This window comes from Dermacentor silvarum, chromosome 5, assembly GCF_013339745.2.
Source record: "Dermacentor silvarum isolate Dsil-2018 chromosome 5, BIME_Dsil_1.4, whole genome shotgun sequence".
Lineage (NCBI taxonomy): Eukaryota > Metazoa > Arthropoda > Arachnida > Ixodida > Ixodidae > Dermacentor > Dermacentor silvarum.
The window spans coordinates 38,212,872-38,234,919 of NC_051158.1; the positions used below are offsets into that span (position 1 = coordinate 38,212,872).

The following is a 22,048-nucleotide window of genomic DNA, read 5'->3' on the forward strand; positions in this document are numbered from 1 at the left end:
TCCGTTGTATCGCGAGATTACACAGTGACTTCCAATTGGGTCCAGTTTGGACCAATTGGTATACCAAGCTCCAGTGATGTCCAACTGGACTTCGCATGATGCCCAATTGGAACCAACTCGACTTCTCAAAGAGCCCAATTGGAACTTGGACCTCCAATGATGTCCAATTGGAACCAGTTGGGTCCCATTGAAAAATCCAACTTGGCTCAATGGATTGCTTTCAAGATAGGGCCCGCGCGGCCGCACCATACGCAGCCGCCACCGCAGTACGGTTGATAATGGGTCGACGCGGATGGGTAAGGCGCTGAAAAGCTGTATCAGCGCGCTTTGCGCCGCCGTCCGCACAAGTTCGTGTCGCCGCAGTGCTGTCGTTTATAATGGTCGGATCAAGTTTCATAACATTGATAATGACACCGGGCTGCGTGGAGATGAGCAAGTGGCACAATTAATGCTTACGCGTACTTAGACAACTCGCAGATATTCCTGCGTGAATTTTTTTTTTTTTTTTTCCTCGGGGAGGCCAGCTTGGCCCTCAAATAGCAATTGGCACTGTCCTTTGTGTTATCGTACGAATTTTCTCTCCTAATTTCTTGCTTACCGGTTGTCATTGTAAATCTCTCTGGACTTTCTTTTGTTGCCATCTTTTGCACACAATTTACTGTCTCTGTTATCTCACTTTCACACTGATGACTTGGGGTTGTCTATTTGCACAACCAATTACCGTGCACTTCGTTGCCAACTTCCTGGGCCTGCTTTCCGTGACCAAACTTGAACACAGATATTTACGCGCTTTAGTGCTGCCATTTTTTTTTTTTTTTTTTTTCGTCCACGTACCCAGCTCCGTGCACCTCGCTGTCGCAGCGCATTGGCTAGCCGCTGCCGAGTGACGTAAGCGGAACGTCACCTGGAGGGGCGTGGCCTGCCGCGGCTTAGCGCTCGCTACAGCCTCCTAGTTTCGGTTTCGCGCGCTCTGTTAATGTCGGTACATGTGTCGAGTGAGCTCCTGAACTTCACTTGTGGTGAGCGTCAGTGGCGCACCGACGGGGGGGGGGGGGGGGGGATTCGGGGGTTGTAACCCCCCCCCCCTGAGGCCGACTTAACTCCCCCTTTTGTTTAACCCCTTTTCTTTCCTTACGCATTTGAGTACTGCAACTAAGATGTAAGACGCGCAATCGTCTGCACACTCGCAAAAAGCGCATTTTTTCGACAATTTCCCGTGAAGAAATCGAAATTAGTGCTGTTTAGATGGTATTGGCAAACTGTCAACCCCCCCCCCCTGGCAGAGATCCTGGGTGCGCTACTGGTGAGCGTGGTCTAAATCATGGATCTGGCACCTCAAAAACGCATTTCTCTTCAATTTACCGCTAAATCATCACTGAATTTTTCTTTCCTTCAAGGGTTCAAGGATTTTCTTTCCTTTGCTGGTTCAAGGAATCAGCAAAAGCATAGCCTTCGAGATCTGTATCTGTTTATCAAGAGGGCGCCACCACCAGGGCGTGGATTAAGACACCACCTATTAAATTTTAAATTGTCACAGAACGTCACGAAAAAAAAAAAAAACGGCATGACGTGCCACTTTGCGATGACGTCTCGTTACTATAGAGCTAGATGCCGACTATCGCACTCTCTCTCGCAGCCTTGCTATTAAATAGGCGTCGTTGTGCTTTATTCTATGCGTATTACGATCTAAAACAAAAAAGTTCACGCGATGAACAAGCGACGCTGCCTTCGCGGCAACGAGTGGCAAGTCGTGGCGTCCCTCATTGCATGGCGGAGCACGAGAGTGTACGCGTGAGTTTGCGATTGAGTAGCTCGAGTCCTGTAGCCTGCCCTGCGAGTATACAAAATGCCATCGCACGAACATCGGCTTGACGAACAAAATATTAATTTTTTTACAGGTATAGGGCGGCACTTGTCTACTTCCCACTAATTTTGTTAAACAGCGCAAAACGAGACGAAGGACGTCAAAAAAGGTGGGGACGAACCAATGACCCACCGATGCCGGTGTAGAATCGCTTTCGCATTCTCCTATCGATGTTTGCAGCATGTTTCGAGCGTATATGCAACTTCATAAACATGGTTGCGGCTGTAGCTCGAAAAAAGACCTATTAAGTTCCAAATAACTTTTTATTGGGAATAAATAGCCCAGTGGCTGGTACTTTATGAAGCCATTGCAACGCGACTAAGACAAGACACAATTACGGAGCGGGAGATCAGACACCATGGACAATTGAATTGTTACCCTCCTAGAAGACTAGAAGGAAAGATACCATAAAATGCTCGTGCGCACAGGTTTTACAGGGCTAAAAAAAAAGGAATAAAATTCACCGACGATTCCTATACTCCAGCCCTAATGCGAAATTTAAGCGCAGCTCTATACGTGCTTTCATTTCGCGATATATTGTCTGGCGCGGACAATCTGTCTCGTGCGGCACGTTGCAAACGGAGCGAGCTGACTGCCTCGCTAATCTGGACTCCTGGAGATCGCGAGAGCCAGCGCCGCGTGGGTGATGCGTGGCCGTGATTCACAGCAGCCGCCGCCGCCGACAGACCTCCCAGACAAGTACTCCCTACTCTGGCGCCATCTTGACGTCATCGTCGTCGCACTACTAGACTTTTCTTCTCACGCTTTCGCCATTCCCTCCTCCGTTTTCCGCCTCATGGTTCCGCTGCACCCTCCTCTCCACTTTCCTCCTCGCGTCTTTCATCCCCCGCTGCGCTCCGCGTTCGCTTTCATCTTTCGCTGTGCTCGTTCGCTCGGTTACGCCGATGCTCGCCGCAAGGAACGGGCACCTAGGAGCTGAGCGCTCTAAAATTTGCGAAGCTATTGAACCTTATCTTGCAGGCGATGAACGACGAAGTCTTCCCGGGTGAGTTGGGAGTGCGAATGGGGTGCATATGAGGCACATATATTATTTTGAGAGGCCCGCAGATGAGTCTCAAACGGCAGCGTCTGCGTCTTCGATCGGAGGCGCAGCGTCTCAATAACAGCATCTCAAAGCGCTAGCTGTTACGAGAGAAGGATGCGAGAACGCTCCCCTTCTTACCACTGATACAACCACAGGGCGGTACTGCCTCCGTGCGGTAGTATATAGCACGGTGGTACCACGGTACCGATTCCGCCGGTATTTTCCGCTGTCGCACGGTGATACAACCGGTACCGGATCTAGCTGTCTTCGGGATCGGCGTACATTCTTTAGACTGCACTATCTCCGGGATTAACCCACGAAAGAAGCTAGATATGTACCCTATACAGAAAAAAAAAGGGGGGGGGGGGTAATTTATAAAGAAGAACGTTGTCTTTAAGGAATCGCATCTCACTTCCAAATTAACACACAGAAGTATAACTGACGCAATCCGCGTGCCTCTTTTCCTGATATGAGAGGGTTCCAAAAGTTCGCGCTCAGTAGTTTTTCTATTATGCCGATAATTTCGCGAAACCGAGGTTCACACTTTTAGGTTATGCACGTGCAGGAATACAGTGCTCGGCGATTGAAACGCGATACTCGGACGCATGGAGGTCGGCGCTTTTAGCGCACACAGGTGATAGCTGGGTGATCGCTGAGGGAACAAAATGCATTCACAGTGCATCGCAAAAGCTCTCGCTTTCATGTGATACAAAAAATGCGTCACCTCGTTCTCCCCAGTGCCCACAGGGATCAAAGAAAAGAGCCGGCAGCCACGCGCTCCATGTATCGCGTTTCAATCGCTGAGCACATGCACATGCGCGTTGCCTTTATTCTTAATTGAAAGTTCGTGCTATTGTGTCTGTGAACCTGTGCTGCTGGGAACCTCGTGCTCTGTGTGAACCTGTGGTATGCGCATTTTATTGTACGTTTTTTATTGTACGTTTTCATCTAGGAGACGAATATAAATCAGTTGTGAGTGTAGCACCCGTGGTATCTTGTCTTCTGTTCCTTGTGTTTTCTCTTATTTACGCTGCAATAGCTTGATCAAAAATGTTCCGAGACGTTTTCCGCGTTATGCCCGCAGGATTGGACACTCTGACTGGTAAGCTTTTCGTTGCACTAACACAATAATAGTAATAAGAACAAAACGGGCGCCATTGAAATTTGTGTTGAATCCCTTTAATTACGTACGCTGGAGGTTCTCTGTCACAACTTGCCTTATTGCTGCACGACGTCAGAAAATTTTGCTCTGTATGTCATATGACAACGGAGCAAGGAAACAAACTATAGGAGGGAGCATTACGTCAAACAGCGACCCTTGGCAAGCGAACTCTCTGTGAAGCCGTTCCCTTGGCTTCTACAGAGATTAGCCTCTTTCGCCTGTTTTCGAGGTTGGTCCTACCGCCGATACAAAGGCGCCGAGGCAAAGAGACCGTGCTCTCGTGCAAGCTCGATCCTTTCTCTCGGGAAACGACAACTGGCTCTTTACGTGCTGTTGCGTGTGCAGTTTTGGGCGTCTGACAGTTTAGATAGAGAGAGTAATTGTGAAGATGAAAAGGGGCGACTTTCTTCAACCCTTTAGGGAGCACCGCTCAGCGCCTCTCTCTACCCACCATTTCGACGCCTGGGACTTCGTGCGGTCTCGGCGTCACAACAATTGCTGTTCCCCGGCCGGCACCACAGTTCCACCTTCAGGCACCTCCTCATGTTCCTGGAGGATAGACGCACTGTGGTTTTCTGGGATGTTTCATTGAATGATGGGCAGGGGGAGAATAGGGCTTTGTGGGTGGAGCTTGTACTGAATTCTAAGGTTCTCGCGGAGTATAGAGTGTACTAGAAATATTAATTCTAGGCCACTGTACCATGCCGTAGGTCTGCCTGCGGAGCCCACACCGCGAACTCTAACGTGACGACTCGCATGGCTTCAATGTCGTTAAGCCGTGCTCATTCCGAGCTTTTTTCCTTCTGCTGTGGCCATGACCTCATAATGACGATGACGCCGTGTCCGGTATTTCGAGAAAACTTTTTGTATCCAATTGAAATGTCTGATAGGTGTTTCCCAACATTCACACCTGTCAAGTGTGATCCTCACACGAGCGAGAATAAACGTGTGGTGGAGTTTCTATAATTAGTTTCTATAATTTCTATAATTAACTCTTAGTTCGCACTGATGAACAGCTAGTATATAGCCTATGCAACGCGGACCACCGAATCCACGTGTAATTCTACGATAAAGCCACGCGCGGATGAGGCAGCTTTAACAATCTGATTAGCACGCTCACACAAACTGCATCTAGAGGACATTCCATATATAGACTCCAAGATCTCGTGTTCGTTACTCGTCTCAAATTGATACCGTCGAGTGAACAAGGGTTATTGACAAAAGATGGCCTTCCTTTGTGAAGGACATAATGATCGTCTTGTCAAATTCCGCCATGTTGGCATTTTGAGCCAATCGGAGAGGTTGTAGCAGCCCTGTGGGCCAATCGTAACTGACAAGATTGATGGTGAATTTTTTTTTTACTTTACTTCTTTCAGCCCGAACACATAACGTGTCTTCATTAACCATGTAATATGACCAGCGCATCATACATATGCTACGCCGTTTTGATACACGGGAAACTTAACGCATAGCCCATAGTAGCGTTTTTATACGTTGGAGAGCGTTTTCATTTGTGGATAGTTCAGAAAATCAATTACTTCTTAATTACTGTACTAATTAGGTTACAACTGGCATAACATTTCATTGTTTTTATTTGTAGCACAATATTATTATACTCTCCATGGCCAGAAATAAAGAAGTTGTAATTTTCCGCATTGTAAATCTGTGTTAGGGCGTCACACGGTTAACTTGAGAGCCGCGCATGCGTTCTTCTGTGCCGCGCTCCCACGCTTTGAGCGCCGGAAACTTCCGGTAAAAGGACAAACAGCGCAAAAGGCTACAATTAGCTTGCGGTGACACGTTCCGCTCGTTTATGTATGTGTGGGGCTTTCTTCCTTCCCCGAAAGACCGCGCCAGCGTGCGACGACATCTTGGGAAAGTGGTCTGCTAAAAAAGCTCGCGGTCTTCCTGTAGCCGGACGACGCAGGTCACGTCTGCTCCATCGTCCGCGGCGGGGAAGTGTAGCAGACGACGTGCGATATTGCGGCGAAAAAAAAAAAAAGAAAAAAAGAAATGCTTTGTCTAATAGACGTTTGTTTTAACCGTACCCCCAGTGAATACCACTCGCGTAGTTCCCGTCCTGTCGGTTTATTAAGTTTCAAAACACCACCTTACTTAGCAATCCTAAAATTGATAATTATTCCAGTTCAAAGCAACCGCTAAACGATGCAGCTTTTTTTTTTGTGTCACCTATCAGTTCATAAACGAAGTACACTGATATGGGTCACACAAAGAGGCTTCGGGTAAAGGTGCGATTAAAAAAAAATTGGAGTTCGATCAGCCGTTCGAGCACACCGAACACGTACGTCCCCACTCCCTCCCGAAAATTTTGCGTACCAGGTTACCTGGTATAAAACGACGTGCGACATCCTCCTACAGCACCGCCCCTCTCCAGCGGTCAAGGGCGAGCTTCCCCAGAAAAAAAAAAAAAAAAAATTCTTGGCTACGCCACTATGTCAGCGCAAAGCTCGTTTTTTTTTTAAACCAGTGTACCACGCACCAACAGGGACGAAGGAAGCTGCGTTTTGACATTAATAAGGCAAACGTTAAGGGTACAGGGAATAAAACTGCGAAAATGCTCATTTCTTAAAATGGAGTCAGCTTGTACCGAGCCGAGTAATTCCGAAAGCAGACGAAGTGGTAGTGGTAGCCACTTTATTCAAAAGCAGACGACGCGGCGGCGGTATAAAGGTGGTGGCGCCACCTCCAGACCAACCGGCACACTCACGCGCGCGGCATTTCTGCCTTCAAGATTCGGTACCGCGCGTCTGCAACCTCGGAGGCCATGGCGGCGCCGATTCATGTCACGGCGCCGCCGCAGGTAAGCGAGAGGTAGATCGCAAAAGAACACAAGCAAACCGGCGCCGCTCGCGTAACGGGCCAATGAGCGCGGCTTTGGGACGGGGAAAAAATACACCCGTAGGAACTGGTTTCTCGGCCAATGAGCGGCCACGTCTCGGCGACCAAGTTCCGCCCGTGGCATCCGTCGCATCTCGGGCGACTTCGTAGAGCCTCGGACCTACGGTTCTCTCTCCTGCTGGTTGGAGTTCTCGCAGACTCGGTCCGGACCCGTGGCACGCCCACTGTGCAGTGTGCGTTTTTTTTTTTTTGCGGTAACAGTCGGGGCGCCCCGCACGGGCCGGCCTGCCGTGCGCGCTCTCTCAAAAAACGGTGTGCCGCTGCTCCGGATTGCTGCATCGTTCTCGCTCAAAAAGTGCTGCGGCAGCGACCGCTCTACATCGGCCAACGAAGCGAGACATTCTTGCACCAGCTGAAAAGGAACTGCACCGCTACCACGTCTACCACGAGCCGGCGAGCGACCCAGGTATAGTGTTTGTGCGTGCGTGGGTGTTCGTGCGTGTGTGAACCTGCGCAACCAACTCGGCACCGCGTCTGCATTCAGGCACGCAGTGGAGATGATGCCCCCTGCGTTCCGTCGCGTGTCAGAAAGCTGTTTCGGCCTCGGGTCAAGGCGATCGCCACCGCGAAATACTACTATAGTGACTGTACGACTCACAAGGGGGGGGGGGGGGGGGGGGTATATAGCTTATCACGCGATTCGATCTCTTATTTTTGATGTTTCCCTTACGGAGGGGGTCAAAGTAAAATGCTGCGTTCGTCGCAGTCGTCGTTCTCCCTCGCCGAAACGTCACTCGTGTGAGCGCCTGGCGGCTCGTTTCACCAGCGGCGCGGACAGTGGTAGTGGGGGGGATAGGCCTGGATATTTTATTCTTCTCCCCCCCTCCTCTTAGCTAGGCCTAGCCTCAAGAACGGGGCACGGCTTCGCCGCATTCTCTCGAGAGGAATGTCCGGATATCGTCTGCTACGCGCGTCGCCCGGTGAACGCAGCGACGTTTCGGCTTCTTGCTCGTTCTCCTTCTCGGTGCGAGTTTTTTCCCGAAACCGTTCGCTCTTAAAAGCGGCGTTTAGAAATCGCTCTCCTAGATCAAACGAAAAAGTGCGGCTTAGCGGCTCTTAGCAAGGCCGCGTGTTACGGCGACGTGGTCCATTAGTTTCTTTTTGGTTTTTTTCTTGCGAAGCCGGCTGTTGCGGCCGCTTCGGGACGTACGACCTGTTGATATCTGCTCAGAAGATGGCGGCTCGCATACGTGTGTGTGTGGTGGGTGGAAAGGGGGGGGGGGGTGCGCTCGTGGGGGTGACGTCACCTGCCAATTTCTGGGTTTGCGCCGTGGGCGGGCACGCGTAGGCGGGAACCGTACGGGGCGGTTTGTTTTGACGGCCCAATTTATGCCAAAGGGAAGTGATTCCTGTCGTGCGTCTTCCGCTAGATATCTTTCCTTCTTTTTTTTTTCTGGTTGGCTCGCCGGCGGCCCCGTTCGATTGCCCTGCGCGTCATGGGCGAGGGCGAGCCGACGTCGCTTTCAAGTGTGTCCGCGTGCGATCAACCTTTGCGAAGGGTTCAAAGGTTGTTGACGCCTCTCTGCCGTCTACGTGCGTACTGGAGGCACGTCCCGACGCCCACCGTGTGTACGCTGGATGTGTAACACTGCGTCGTCGTATCTGGAGCGTTCCCGTGCCGTGAATTACGACCTGTATTTCTCGCCGCAAGATTGAACTGTGGTTTTCACTCTCTTTCCCTCAGTCTTCTTTTCTTTCCTTCTACGCATTTTGGCGCATTCGGAGCAACGCGCGATCGACGCACAGTCGGCTTCAAAAGTTTTCGAACCGCTGTATTGCTATTTTAAGCGTTAGGAATGGCCTTAACCTCGTTTACACCGTTTAGCACAAGCAAGTGAGAGTGCAACGAAACTTCAACGTCGGCAAACTGAGAAAAAGAAAAGAAAGAAAGAAAGAAAGAAAGAAAGAAAGAGAAGGCTCTTTTAGAACTAAAATGCGCTCCATATATTTTTTGCCTTCGTGTGGTTGACCCACAACGTCTAAATTTAATCTGTTGGCAGCAAAGATGCCTCCGCCACAATGGTATAAGCAACGTTGGCGGTAGAAATGTAACGAAATGAAGCCGTCACAACAGCATAAATGTTCGACCTTCCAAACTGCTATATGATTAAATGCAGTGGTCTGTCGCCATCTTGAACGATATAAATGAAGGATTTATTACTTTTTTATTTTTATGAAAATGTTTCTAAGGCGCCCGAGTATCAATCTCACAGCCCCGTAAGCTCAGGAAAAAGAATTATCGTGCCCACGAATAGCAGCTTTTCTTTTCTTTTGTAAGTACGCTCTTTGCGATTCGCCAGCCGCCTTCGCTGATTGGCTGAAATTTTCTCTTACGAACAGTTCTAACGCAAGAGTTTTCTATGAATACGGGCCAAGGATGTTAGTATGCCGTATTTAATTCAAATTAGGCGCACGTTACACATTGTTCGTGCTGGGAAAACAAACTTTGCTACGCAAATTTTATTCGCACGTAGGATGCGCTATATATATACTGCTAGCACTCGTAATCGTTTACAACGGCAGTAACATTCCATAATTCTAAAATTTGGTACAGACTCTAAAGAGCTTCGGTATAGACCCTGTATTATGCAGTGTCATGAAACTGTTTTCATGCAAGAAACTTTAACCTTGTCGTATTTGGTCATTGCTGCACAAGGTTTGTGAGCTATAACTATAAGTGTGACGTTAGTACGTCTTCATGTGAATCCAAGGGCCGAATTAACTAAGTTTTTAGTTCGTAAGCGATCGTTGCGATTCGTCTGTCTCGCCTTCGCTATGGATATGTCCGAATTCCCGATTGGCTGGTGCATGATTTGCTATAGCACATAAAATTCCAAGCAATGGTGATGCTAAACTTATTGTTAGCTATAAGGCGACCGGCCAATGACAAATGAGCGCTCACGAACGAAAAACTTGCATGGTCAATTCGGCCCCAGGTATACCATATTCACGAGAAAGTTCTTACGATAGAATTTTTCGTAAGAGCAAATTCCAGCCGATCCTGAAGCTGCACATGTTATTCTCGGAAGAATAACAGCCAGTGGTGACGAGCACTTGCAAGCGAAAAGCGTTGTGTCAGCATTCAGGATTGGCTCAAATTTCGTCTTACGAAGAATTTTAGCGTAAGAGATTTTTGTGAATACGGTTGCCAGGGTATCCTGCATCTAGCAAGCGTTGGGCTCGATGCTGCGCATCCGCAGAGGATGTCGCTCGTGACGAAATCTTGTGACACGATGTTCAACTATAACGAGTTCGGAATATATATATATATATATATATATATATATATATATATATATATAAGACGCCTTCTTCCGATTACGACATTACTTACTATGGCGCGTTTACAAATTAACCCATAAGCGGTCCAGTAGAACGCAGCAGTTCGCTATGACAATGAACGACTGATATTTTCGTTGGATATACGCACTCATGCAATGTGCTCTCTCGACACCCGCCATGGGTTGTTTAGTGGCTATGCATGTATAGGGCTGCTAAGCACGCGAGGTCGCGGGATCAAATCCCGGCCACGGCGGCCGCATTTCGATGGGGGCGAAATGCGAAAACACCCGTGTGCTCATATTTAGGTGCACGTTAAATATCCCCAGGTGGTCCAAATTATTCCGGAGTCCCCCTCACTACGGCGTGCCTCATAATGAGGTCGTGATCTTGGCACGTAAAACCCCATAATTTAATGTGCTCTCGCATGTCGGCCTCAGCACTGTGCGGAAAAAGGTGTTTGCCTCGTAACGGGTTGGATTGCGGGGCCCGTTATTGCCGTACAATTAAGGGATGACCTTAGTGCGCTAGGCTTTGCGCCAGATGTCCAGTCTGGCTCTGACGAGTGGATCTTGTATATATAGAGTGTTCATTTTCAAGTTTTGCGGAATTTTTAGAAATCGCCTGTGGCAAGTAGCATAATTCTTATCATTGAGATGAAAATTCGATGAGGGGGACATTAGTAGCACGAGAAATCAAAACACATATTCAACTAATTAACAAAACTTCACAAATTAACTTCTTAGTTGATTACTTTATTGCAATTTACTAATTGTAGCTTGTGAGACTTGTCAGGCGTATATTCACTTGGAATGAATTTCCAGGATGACACCAGTTTGGAGATATGCGCCATCAAACTCGCCGTAAAAATTCACTGTTGTTCCACTTACTTTTTTTTTTTTACCAAAATGCTGCTTTATAAATTGAAGCACAAAAGTAACTGGAACGCCCATGTATTTTGTCCCACACTTTGGGAAATAACATCCCGAAACTGGTGTCATCCTGGAAGTTCACTTCGAGTGGATGCGTCTTGCAAACTCGCCGGCTACAATTCTTAAATTGCATATGTGCCGTAAAGTAATTAACTCTTCGAATAACCCAGCTCAAAGATAAGAATTATACTATATACCTGCCACAGGCGATTTCTGAAAATTCCGTAAAGCAATTCATTTTGAACATCCGATATATAATATCCCACTGGCAGTTTATGCTTAGGTCTTGTTGGAGGTCGGTTAGTCTGTATACGTTGCGTTTGCCTTATCGAAGAGCCTTGCTTCATTATAATTAAGCATGTCCAGAGGATATGTGTCGTGGTTTCATGGGATTTGGCAGTGGGTGAAATTGGGGTTATAGTATGTTTTGTCGGGGTACGTATTGCGCAGCAATGGAATTGCTGTAAAGCTACGCCTTTGTAATCTTCTTATAGTATGACTTAGTGTAGAGGCGGGTGAATCTTGTTGGCGGTGCGTCGCGTTCTTGTGGCTTTCTCGAAGTTAGCTTTTAGTGTTCGCCTGCGCTGTGTAGTTCTGGCTTGATAGTTGACTTCCTACAGGCGTGGCCTTGAATGAACGTTGCGGTCTGCTTCGAAGCTGTGCATTCCCAAGTTCCTTGCTATGACGCTGTGTGTCGTAGAGCTGCCGTTTGCCTCTGCGCTTTGTCTGAAGAGGAGGAAGATGACAGGGGCCCGGGTGTTAAAAGGGTACGGATATCATATTTTCGACTATTCATTGTTTTTTCTTTATATGAAGGTACTAGAGCTCTAACTCCTATACAACAAAACAGTGACAAGCCTCAGAGCGCTGTAAATAACTTTGTACAATTACTTTTCTACAGCAAGTTTCGGTTTTACAGCCAGTAGCTTCCCACACCCAATCGCCAAGTTCCAGTAGTCGATTGTTCTTGGCACGAAAGACTCGGATACCACGCTTATAGTTGGGCGCATTGGTATATAGCACGGCTCTCAATGGGTGTTCAATGTGAGGTGAGATGAAACTAGGCCGGAGGACTGAAATGGAGGTGTCGTATATGGCTTAGCCCGCTTAGAAGATTATAAGCGTATTTGGCTTGGAAGCGCCATTCCTGTGAACTCGTCTCGCCCTTGTTTCTTTCGCGTTTCTGTTTTTCTTATCAGTTATGAACCAAGTCGCCCAAAAATATGTTCTACTAAGTCATATATCGTCACTCCTGCGATGTATTTTGTGAAGCGTGCACAAGCAAGGAATACGTCAACGTAATTAATGAAAGGTCAGGAAGCTCCAACCACTTCTTCATCTTAGATAGGCTAGTCCCCGTCCAGATCCGCCAGTGATGCAAGGGAGTTAGTGGGAGTGTCATAGTCATCATCAGAATGCTTACGCTTATTGGAGGACAAAGGCTGTTCAAGTTATGTGCTTCCAGTACTTACTTACCCCTGACTTGCTTCAACCGACTCCGTCCTGCGTGGTTGCGAATTTCCTAATCTGCATTGTACCGACCTATAATCCTCGGACGGCCTCGACTGCGTTTCGCGTTCCTTGGCCCCCGTGCTATACTACTGAAATCGAGCGCTGCGCTTATCTGATTTACGCATTTTACGCGACCTGCCCGACTGCACTTTCTCCCTCTTTATACCTCTAGACTGGAATATCAGCGAAACCTGTTTGCCATCGAATCCGCAGTGCCTTCGTCCGGTCTCTCGATTTTTTACGCCCCTCATTTTCTTTCTCATCGTTCGTTGTGGTCCTTAAGCAGTATACTGGCATCACAATCTCTACTTTTCCTTTCTTTTTTTTTCCCCGTTAAGTGAAGGCCCTAGACTTCGAAACGCTAGTAAAAATTATCGCAAGCCTCAAAGGGCCGACAAATACTAGCGTTGCTAGGTACCAGTTTCGGTTTCGTTTTCCAGGAGGTTGCGTTTTCACGACGTCATTACGCATGTGGTCACGTGGGAGCAGAGCATCGCGACCGCGCAGCGAGCAGCAGCGTAGCAAAAGCGCCCGAGCGAGCCGGAGGGAGTGCCAAAACGTCACGATGTTTGGCTCCCACGTGACCACCTACGTGATGACGTCATGGCACAGTCGCCTTCAGACAAACTAAACCGACATTAGTTCACAGAAAAGTCATTAGTAAATTATTTTGTGCGCTCTGAAGCTTGCTAGCATTCTTTTTTTTTTTTCGAGGTGTAGAAATTTCTTCTAGCGCAAAAAAAGTCGTAAATGTTATGTCATTATATTCATTCAACTATTCAAGCCCTGTTTTCTGTGCTCCCGTGTTGGCATTAGGCACTGGCCATAGGCCACTGATAGTATACTTTTAATTTATATAGGGTAAACTGCCGTTCTTGACTTAAATGTGGTTGTCCTACGTACTCTTGTTCATCATTCATCCTCAGGCTCTCTTATGATCCGAGTTCATCGTGACTACACTGGCCTCGATAAACGTAGCAGACTCAAATTGGTGACAACCAGTCGCGAGCATTTGTTCTCCTCTGCTCCACCCGTTACGTGACCTGACTAATTCGCCGATTCATCTTAATTTCAACTGGAATATCATCTATTAGCCGCGTTTTGGTTTCTTATCCACACCACCGTCTCCATGTCATTAAAGGGGTACTGACACGATATTTTCAACTATTTATTTCTTGCGTTCAATAACAGTCCTAGACCTCTAAAGCTCCAACCCTAAAAAATAGAAACCGAAACTGGCTGTAAAACGAAACCGAAACTGGCTGTAGAAAAGCTATGCTATTAAATTATTTACGGTGCTCTGAGGCTTGTCACAAAATTTTCAGTGGCTTAGAACTCTAAGACCTCCACTTTAGGTAAAAAAAAAAAAAAAACACGAAAAGTCGGAAATACCATTTCAGTACCCATTTAAACAATAGGATTTTGTTCCATTGGTCAGTGCGCTGTTTCATACGTATAGCTTCTTTTCGGGCGTCGTTTGGATCCTCCCCGTTTCCTCGCATATAGTTCAATACTTAAAGAAAAAACAGATATCGTATTCTTCTCCGTTCGAGAGTATTCGTGAGGTGGCCATTCATGACGTGGGAGTGCATGCAAAATGTGCTGCGACCCATTTTTTATCCGGCTGCGGGTTTCATTCCGATGATCCGGGACCCCCCCCCTCCCCTCAGTGCACTCGACCTAGATCAATGTACCCCGCCGTAGAACCGTTTGTTGCAAATCGTCTGCCGCCTGACTGTTCGAACACACCGTCTGCAAGTGGCACGGTTGTTGAGATCATTAGTCAGGCATTTCGACTACTTCTATGGTCAAGCAGTGAATCCACGAATGCATGCACGGAATAACAACGAAGAGATTGCGTCTCCGTGCCTGACATTGTTCTTAAAGGGAGGCTAATATTGACCTAAGTATTTCACGTCTGGAATGCGGTCAACAAGCCAGAAAAAACGTGCAAAAACGGAAGACCGGCGCCGTCGCCATCTTGAGATTCTTGCAACGGCTACCCGTGACGTCACAGATTTGAACAGCATCTTCTAATGTTCACGTACAATTTTTATCAATATATAACGGTAACGAGTAAAGACTCGGCCCCTGTGGACTGTAATGAGAGCGTTGTCGGCTCACGGGAAACGGCCTATAAACTACTCGGAAACAATATCTAGAAGCCAGCCCTGTGAAGCGGACGTCACGTGGTTCTTGTGCGAAGCTTAAGAAAGGAGGTATCGCCTTTGCTAATTTTTCCGTAAATAGCCGGCCTTATTTTCCCTCAAGTGCTTCTAAATTATGCTTCCAAACAATCTTCTGCCAGCCTAAACTACTGAGTCAGTGTTTCTCCGCAGAAACCTTTCGAAGGGGCAGTAATGAAAAAAATTGATTTCGCCTGTATCAGTGAATTATTATTAATTTATAACTATCAGTAAATCAGAAAAGGCGCAAAAGCGAATGACTGGTGGCGACGCCGCCGTGAAGTTCACGCACCTACTCGCCGTGACGTCATGAGTTTTGACAGCGTCTGCTAGTGCCTAGTTAATTGTTTATCGGTGAAAAATGGGCTACATTGCCTTTTAAAGCAGCCAAGGATTGAATCTAACAAGTAACGGAAACATTTACTGAGAGAACGCGGCCCAAATACGAAAAAAAAAAAAATATTGCTTTGAAATTTGTGTCATCACACTGACGTAATGGTGCTGATGTTTCGGCGCGAAATTAAAAAAAAAAAGAAAAAAAAACGTATGGCACTTTGACCTTCGTCTCTCTTGTCGAATAATGAACTTATTCTTGCGTAATTTACGAAAATGGAGTTCCGAAAGAATAAGTTATCAGTCTAAAACGATATTGTGTTATTCTCTCTCTCTCTATTAGTTTTTATGGTGTTTCTTTATGGTGGTCTTTGGCCTTACGCTACATCTGTGATTCAGACGACGGGAGTGAGATTAAAATTCTCGCAAGCCACGGGCTTTAGTGCAAGGGCCACTGTGTTGTGCCAACTGCGGTTTCTCAATTGAATTACATATAACACTCAGCAATGCTGACAACACGTGGACCGTTTTGAGTCAAGTTTGTTTCAATTGAGAGAGGAAGTCATACTTTACAACAACTCTGGAAGCAGCATTTTTAATTAGAACCTCGAAGTTTTAACGAAAATGTCCGCAAATCACTAAGCCTAAAAACAAAAAAACAAAATCGAAGTACGAAGTTTGCAAATTCGTAACTCTGCATGCACCAAGAACAGATGTCGGGCTTCTGTAAGTTGCACCTGCTATAATTAAGGTTTTGTTTCATTACCTGCATGAGAAATTGCCCTGTCGATCGAGGCGGCTAATTAAATGTATTCTCCAATCACTTTTCTTTAATTATTCACTTTGAGATTGTGAAACCGAGGCTGAAAAATTATGGAAGTTTGAAGTTTCAAGTTTATTTATTTATTTTGTGCATGCGTGAAAAATAAATTCGTGACGTTATAGAAGGAGGTTTCAGAGCACAGTGCTGTATGGTAAGCTCCTTTCAGATAGTTTTACAAAAGATAAGTGAAATATGTCATGTTTAATTAGCGAAAAGGAGTAGGACTATAGCACCAATTTCGAGATATTCGGCGTTTGAGTGTGCGGCGAAGTACGCACTAACGTCCCAGCTAACAGTTTGCCAAAAGCGGGCTTCGAGCAGTTCTGGATGGTCTCAAATGTAACGCCAGTGGCAGTGTTTATCCAATTCTGGAAACGGAAATTTCGAATGTGGGGCTAGTCTTATAGGATTTATGCTAAGCATGAAGTTACTTCACGCGTGCTGGGACTTAATTTCGCGGTTACAACATGTGCCCTAATTAACACGTTAAGAAGCGTCCGCCTCTTCTGGCAACCCAGCTGAACAAGGCGAATTGCTTTACACGATACATGTGATTCGAAATAAAAGAAATTACCGAACTAAGAAAAAAAATAAAACACTATATTCCCCTAAGACCCCTTGTACAATATACTGCACTTTGCCTTAAACTTTTTTTTTTTTTGAAGATTCACTCAGGAGTGATTACGCGAAATATTCCGGGTATGAATTAAGTACGGTGCATTTGCTTAGAAGAAGTAGTTTAGTATAGCTTATAACTTATAAGAAGTGGTTTACTTATATTCTTGCCATCCGCTTTCGCGAAATTCTAACACTAAATTGATCTAGACCTCTGTCTCGTCCCATACGGCCGAAAGCAACCTTGAGGTGTGTTTCTACATCGCTGAAATTGCGTGAAATACCGGACGGGCGACAGCAACGTCACAGGAAATGCAGTTTTTACCTAGCAAACTTGAGAAGATGACGGAGATGCCACGTACAGGGAGACGCAGCTTTTTGGCATCTAACCGTGGTATTTAAATTTTAAAAATCGTTTTTCTAGTTCATAACATAACAGTAAACAATAAAAAACACCTTGAAGAGCGATTATGTCACACAGTGTGTTCGGATCTCAGGATGATATATACAGAAGGTTATAGAGTGCATCTGCTCAGTACGTCCTCTCTGGCCTTTCCTGCAAAAACAAGTTTACTCTCATAAAAGCTGCATTTTGTCACTTTCTTCGGAAGGTCAAACCCCATCCATCACCAGATCGTTCATGCACGGTGTGTGGTCCTTCACGTGCACGTATCTCTGAGGCTATAGCCCTCTGTTTTCACGCCCTAGCGGTGGCGCCCTCTAGATTAAAAATGCGGATCACAAAGGCTATGCTTTTGCTGGTTGCATGCGGCCATAGAGTTTCTCACTGCATTACCTAGAGGGAAATATGGCGCTGCTGCGCTGGGGTATGCATGGGAATGCTGGTATATTGTGACTTCGGATTGACATCGTTCTCGGAGAGCCAGGACACCTTGAAGACGCGCCTGGCTAACACCGTTTCGTCTGTCACAATGCTTCATTTCCTACTAAAACAGCGCGTAAAAGGCTGTTTTAGCTTTATTATTACGCAAAAACATGTTTTGTTCAATGACGAGGACTTGTTATTGGATGTACAAATACATAAAACCTAAAAAAAAGTATCAGCAGGCCGCTGAAGTTGCTGGACAGACGACAAGTTTCGCGTTCGCTTTGGAACAGCTTGTCGTCTGTAAACTTAATTAAGAGATGTAATATGGGTGAATGGAAACCTTTTACGTAGATTTTGTTTTAAGAACGCATTATTTGGGTAGCCATATCCACGTTTTAGACGAAGCCTCGTAAAACACCAGCCAACACAAGCCTCGCAGACACCTATACTAGTGTTACCACTCTACATATCCTGCCATTCCCGTGACGGCACAGCGCCCTTTAGGAAACTCCCATAGACGGTGGCGCCAGATTACCCTCTAGGTGTGATAGTGAGAAACTATGCACGCGGCGAAAGGCGTCTGCGGGCGCCGGAAACATGTATTCCAGCACCTATATTCCATCATGCTTCATGGGTTGCTAGCCTCAAAGATCGTTCCGCAGCTCATAAAAAGGCGGTGGGACGCTTTTTGTTTATTTTGCAGCAATTTCTTTGCCGTCACGCTTCCCGTGTAATCAGGGCGTTGCCCTAAGGCATCGACATTTACATAGAAAACCGCCCGCCACGTTAGGTAATGCGCATACGCTGTTGTTTCTATAACGTAATGGCCCCTTGCGAACCGCTTCGTCCGTGCCCAACACAGCCTGCAGACCTATGTTTTTCACGCTCCTCGCAACGGACCAGAGTCCCTCAATCGGAAAATTGCAGTTCCACGAAATCGCGCTGTGGTCGTAATGCATTGGGAAAGAAAAAGTGTGAATCGAATAAAGCGCATAACAGAAGTGGGACGGCGGAGTAAAATATAAACTTGAATGGCCTCGCGGAGGCGAAGGCGACTACAATAGCGGGCTATATAGACATATCGGTCTTTGAGCAGGCGAACTATATTGAGCTCAATATAAGTTGAGTAAAATAGAACGAGACGGCAGAGAAACAAGACGGAACCGCGTTTATCGCTCCGTATAACAAGCGGGCGAATATAATTGAGGCGTATATATACATCGGTCTGGCGAAACGAACAAATTGAGCTAAAGATATCGTCCGGTGAATGAACGGCACGAACGGAATTAAAAAAAAAAAAGAAAGGAATACTCGCGCGCTCGGAAAACGGGAGAGGAAAGCGAGTTTATGGAGGACCATTCAAAAGAAAGCCTTACACTGCTGCCACTCAAAACAGAGATAGCTTGTGGCACGATGACGAATGATAACGATAACGACGGTGTATACAGCGCCGGGAATGACGTCATCAAGGACAATGACAGCATGATGACAGTGACAGCGACGAGGCGCGGCAATGAACAGTTTGACAAAATCATCGTGGAGCACAAGCAAATTACATTTGCGACAACAGTGCGCGAGGTCACAGTGTAGAGTTCTGGCGCCCAGCTTTTCGCCTTCTGGTACGTCATTACTCGCCCCTGTTATTTTTGTAACGAACTAGAAACGATTAATGTATTTGCTCCGTAGAAACGATTAGTATATTCTGCTCTGTACGCAGAATGATCCTTCTATTTTGAACTAGTAATCTATAGTTGAACTTTATCGGCATCACATCTATACTGCCACTAGTTGCGTGTCAATTCGATACCAGCCACAGGTCTATTATAGCAGCTCTTCGTGAATTCATCGAAGCGTCCGGTAGGTTACGCTGCTAAGGGTGCCAATCGCGGTACAATTTCTTCTTTTCTTTTCCTCTTTGCGAAGTATACACTCAATCACGAATCTGTGGTCCTTAATTATTGTTACACAACGTCTAATTTTAGTACTGGTTTCTCCCATATTTTTTTTTTCTCGTTGCGTGTTATTTTCATAACCTTCTGAGCGACCAATCCTCATTGACAACAGCAACAACAACGACAGCAATAACAACAACTGCAACAGCAAACGTCCTAAATGAAAGAGAGAAATTTACGTCCACCCGGATTGTACCACGAAACTACAAAGGAAACCAATCCGGGATTCTCAGAAAGAACGCCTCGCAGTTGAAGAATAATTCGTCTTGGTCCAGGATGAATTTTCCTCTTTCTAGGAAGGAATCCGGATTTTTTCCCTTTCATGTACTTTTTCCCACCTTGCGGGCTCGCGCAGAAGTGATTTGCCAAACATCCTAAAGAAACCTATGCCTGCCCATTTTTTTCACTTAACATAAAATAATAATCTTGTAAGCGTTGTAAGCGTTCAGCTCACGATTGGGAGGCCGACGGCTCTAATCGCGTGTTTGATGTGCGTTTTTTAAAAATCTGCATTATTCTTTAATTTCTGCCTATGACTTCTACAATAGTCGTTCTTTTGCAATGCTTCGCCACCAGGCCTGACACAGGGGCGGTTCTTTCAAACACATCCGTGTGGCTTATACCCAAAGTGCCGAGGCCTCGAGGAGAGTAAGACAAAGATGCTAAAATTTAAACCAAATTAACGAGGGTGAGCTTTAGGAGGGTGTCCTGGAATTTTCCGCGATCTTCCGAGGACAAGCGACATGGACGTCATGATCTGTACGTGCGAGAAATACGCGCCACGAAAGTCTACCGAAGTGTACAGCCTCCCGCATTTTTAGCTATATCGCGCGGGCGTCCATCACGGCGTCATTTCAGCGCCTTTAAGCGGCGATAATCAGCGAGACCGACAGAAGTACTCTCAAGTGCACTGAGCACTCCCCTGTGCAAGAGTCGTTTAATACGATGTTCCCTTCAGGACGACGTGCGGAATATATTACAGTGTTCTCGCGCGATATAGCTAAAAATGCGGGAGGCTGTACATTTAACAGCTATCGCTTTGACAGTCATCAGCTATCGCTGTAAATAAGTAAGCGAATGAGATAACGAGTCTAATCTACCGGTTATAGTATACCAAAAATGAGGAAGCGAAGGAGTCGAGAAAGTCGCAACCACGGTCAAAACAATTTGCGTCAACTAAAGCGGGTCGTAAAGTAGAGACGAAAAAAAAAAAGAAATACCTAATGCGAGGAAAGCAACAATTAGGTGGCCGCTAGCGGGCGTTCCTGCATAATATTTATCGCATACGCGCGGCCGCTATTACAGCGTACGTCCCGTTACTTCGTCGATCGCGCAACGCCGCCGCTGCTGCAATACAGCTTTGGCACCGTGCCTATACTCGATCGAGTGTCCGTGAGAGAGCCGTCGATCGCGCATACCGCAGTGTTCGTGTGTAACCGCATCCGCGTAAGAAAAAAAAAAAAAAAAAAGACCCGCGTGGTGGAACAGGAATCTCTCAGTGTCCCTAAGGGACTCGTCGCGAGAGTAGAATATGTATCCTGATCCGCTGGACGCCTGCCCGGGCGTATCATTTCTTTCGCCTCCGGTGTGGTGGCGATCCGCGCATTCCTGGGCGATTCGCCTATGAGCACATACGTGCTTCGAGTCTCGACTCTCTTATCGATGTGCCTTGCCGGAGTCGCCGTATAGGTGTCCTGCACGGTCAGAGATGGTGACTCACATATAGACCGCTTACGAAACCGCCTCAGAAAGTATACGGACGCGTATATAGTATACAGGGTGTTTCACGCAACTTGAACCAGGAATTAAAAAAAAAAAAAGAAGTGGTTAACCGCAGAGGAATGAAACCAACGGCATATGGCTTGCCGTCATGCGGCGCTCGTTAGAGTGTTTTTTTTTTTTACATTCCGCTTAATTAGTCAATTACCGAAGATAAATTATGCAAAATTTTTAGTATTCGCTTTAGGTTCAAGTGCGTTTCGTTACGTCGTAGAGGGGGTTCAGCAACGACCGATCCAATTTTATTGGGGCAACGTATACATGCTGCGTGGTCTTTTTTTTTTTTTTTCGGAGTTTAAAGAAAGCCCGCGAAATATGAAATAAAACCACGCGACTGCGCTCACGCGCTACCGTATTGCAGCGCTCTCAACCGGGCTTCGAGCGAAATAACTACGAATGCTCAATATTTTGACCCAGGCCGCACTAAGTAGATCCCGTTGGTACAGCTCTGGGGCCACATAGATTGATACAGAAAAGTGTGCGATGGTAAGCAAATATAGATGCCACATAGATACTGTCTCGTTTATGTCGCATATAAAACATATTTCCATACAAGTGTATCAAGGAGAAGACAATGCAGGCTGCTCATTTTGACAGAAGGTGCTTCACGAATAGGTAACGTCGGCACAACTTCGAAGCCACATAGCCAGATCGTGATTCGGATACTTTTTTAATGCTATCGCATGAAAGAAAAGTTATTGCATTATTCTATCTCTTCTTTAATGCTAGAATATAGACTAAATATATGAACGAAAAGACCGCGAAGGAAGCAACGTAAACGGGAAATAAATAAATAAATAAATAAATAAATAAATAAA

General features: G+C 46.3%; 1 protein-coding gene across 1 annotated transcript in view; it reads left to right on the plus strand.

Annotated features, from left to right (window-relative positions):
- The first annotated feature begins 7,047 nt into the window (after nucleotides 1-7,047).
- Nucleotides 7,048-22,048, plus strand: part of LOC119453290 (unconventional myosin-XV-like) — a 130,951-nt gene continuing 115,950 nt past the window's right edge. The window contains 1 exon segment of the mRNA XM_037715322.2: nucleotides 7,048-7,396. The gene's annotated coding sequence lies outside the window, so the exon portion shown is untranslated.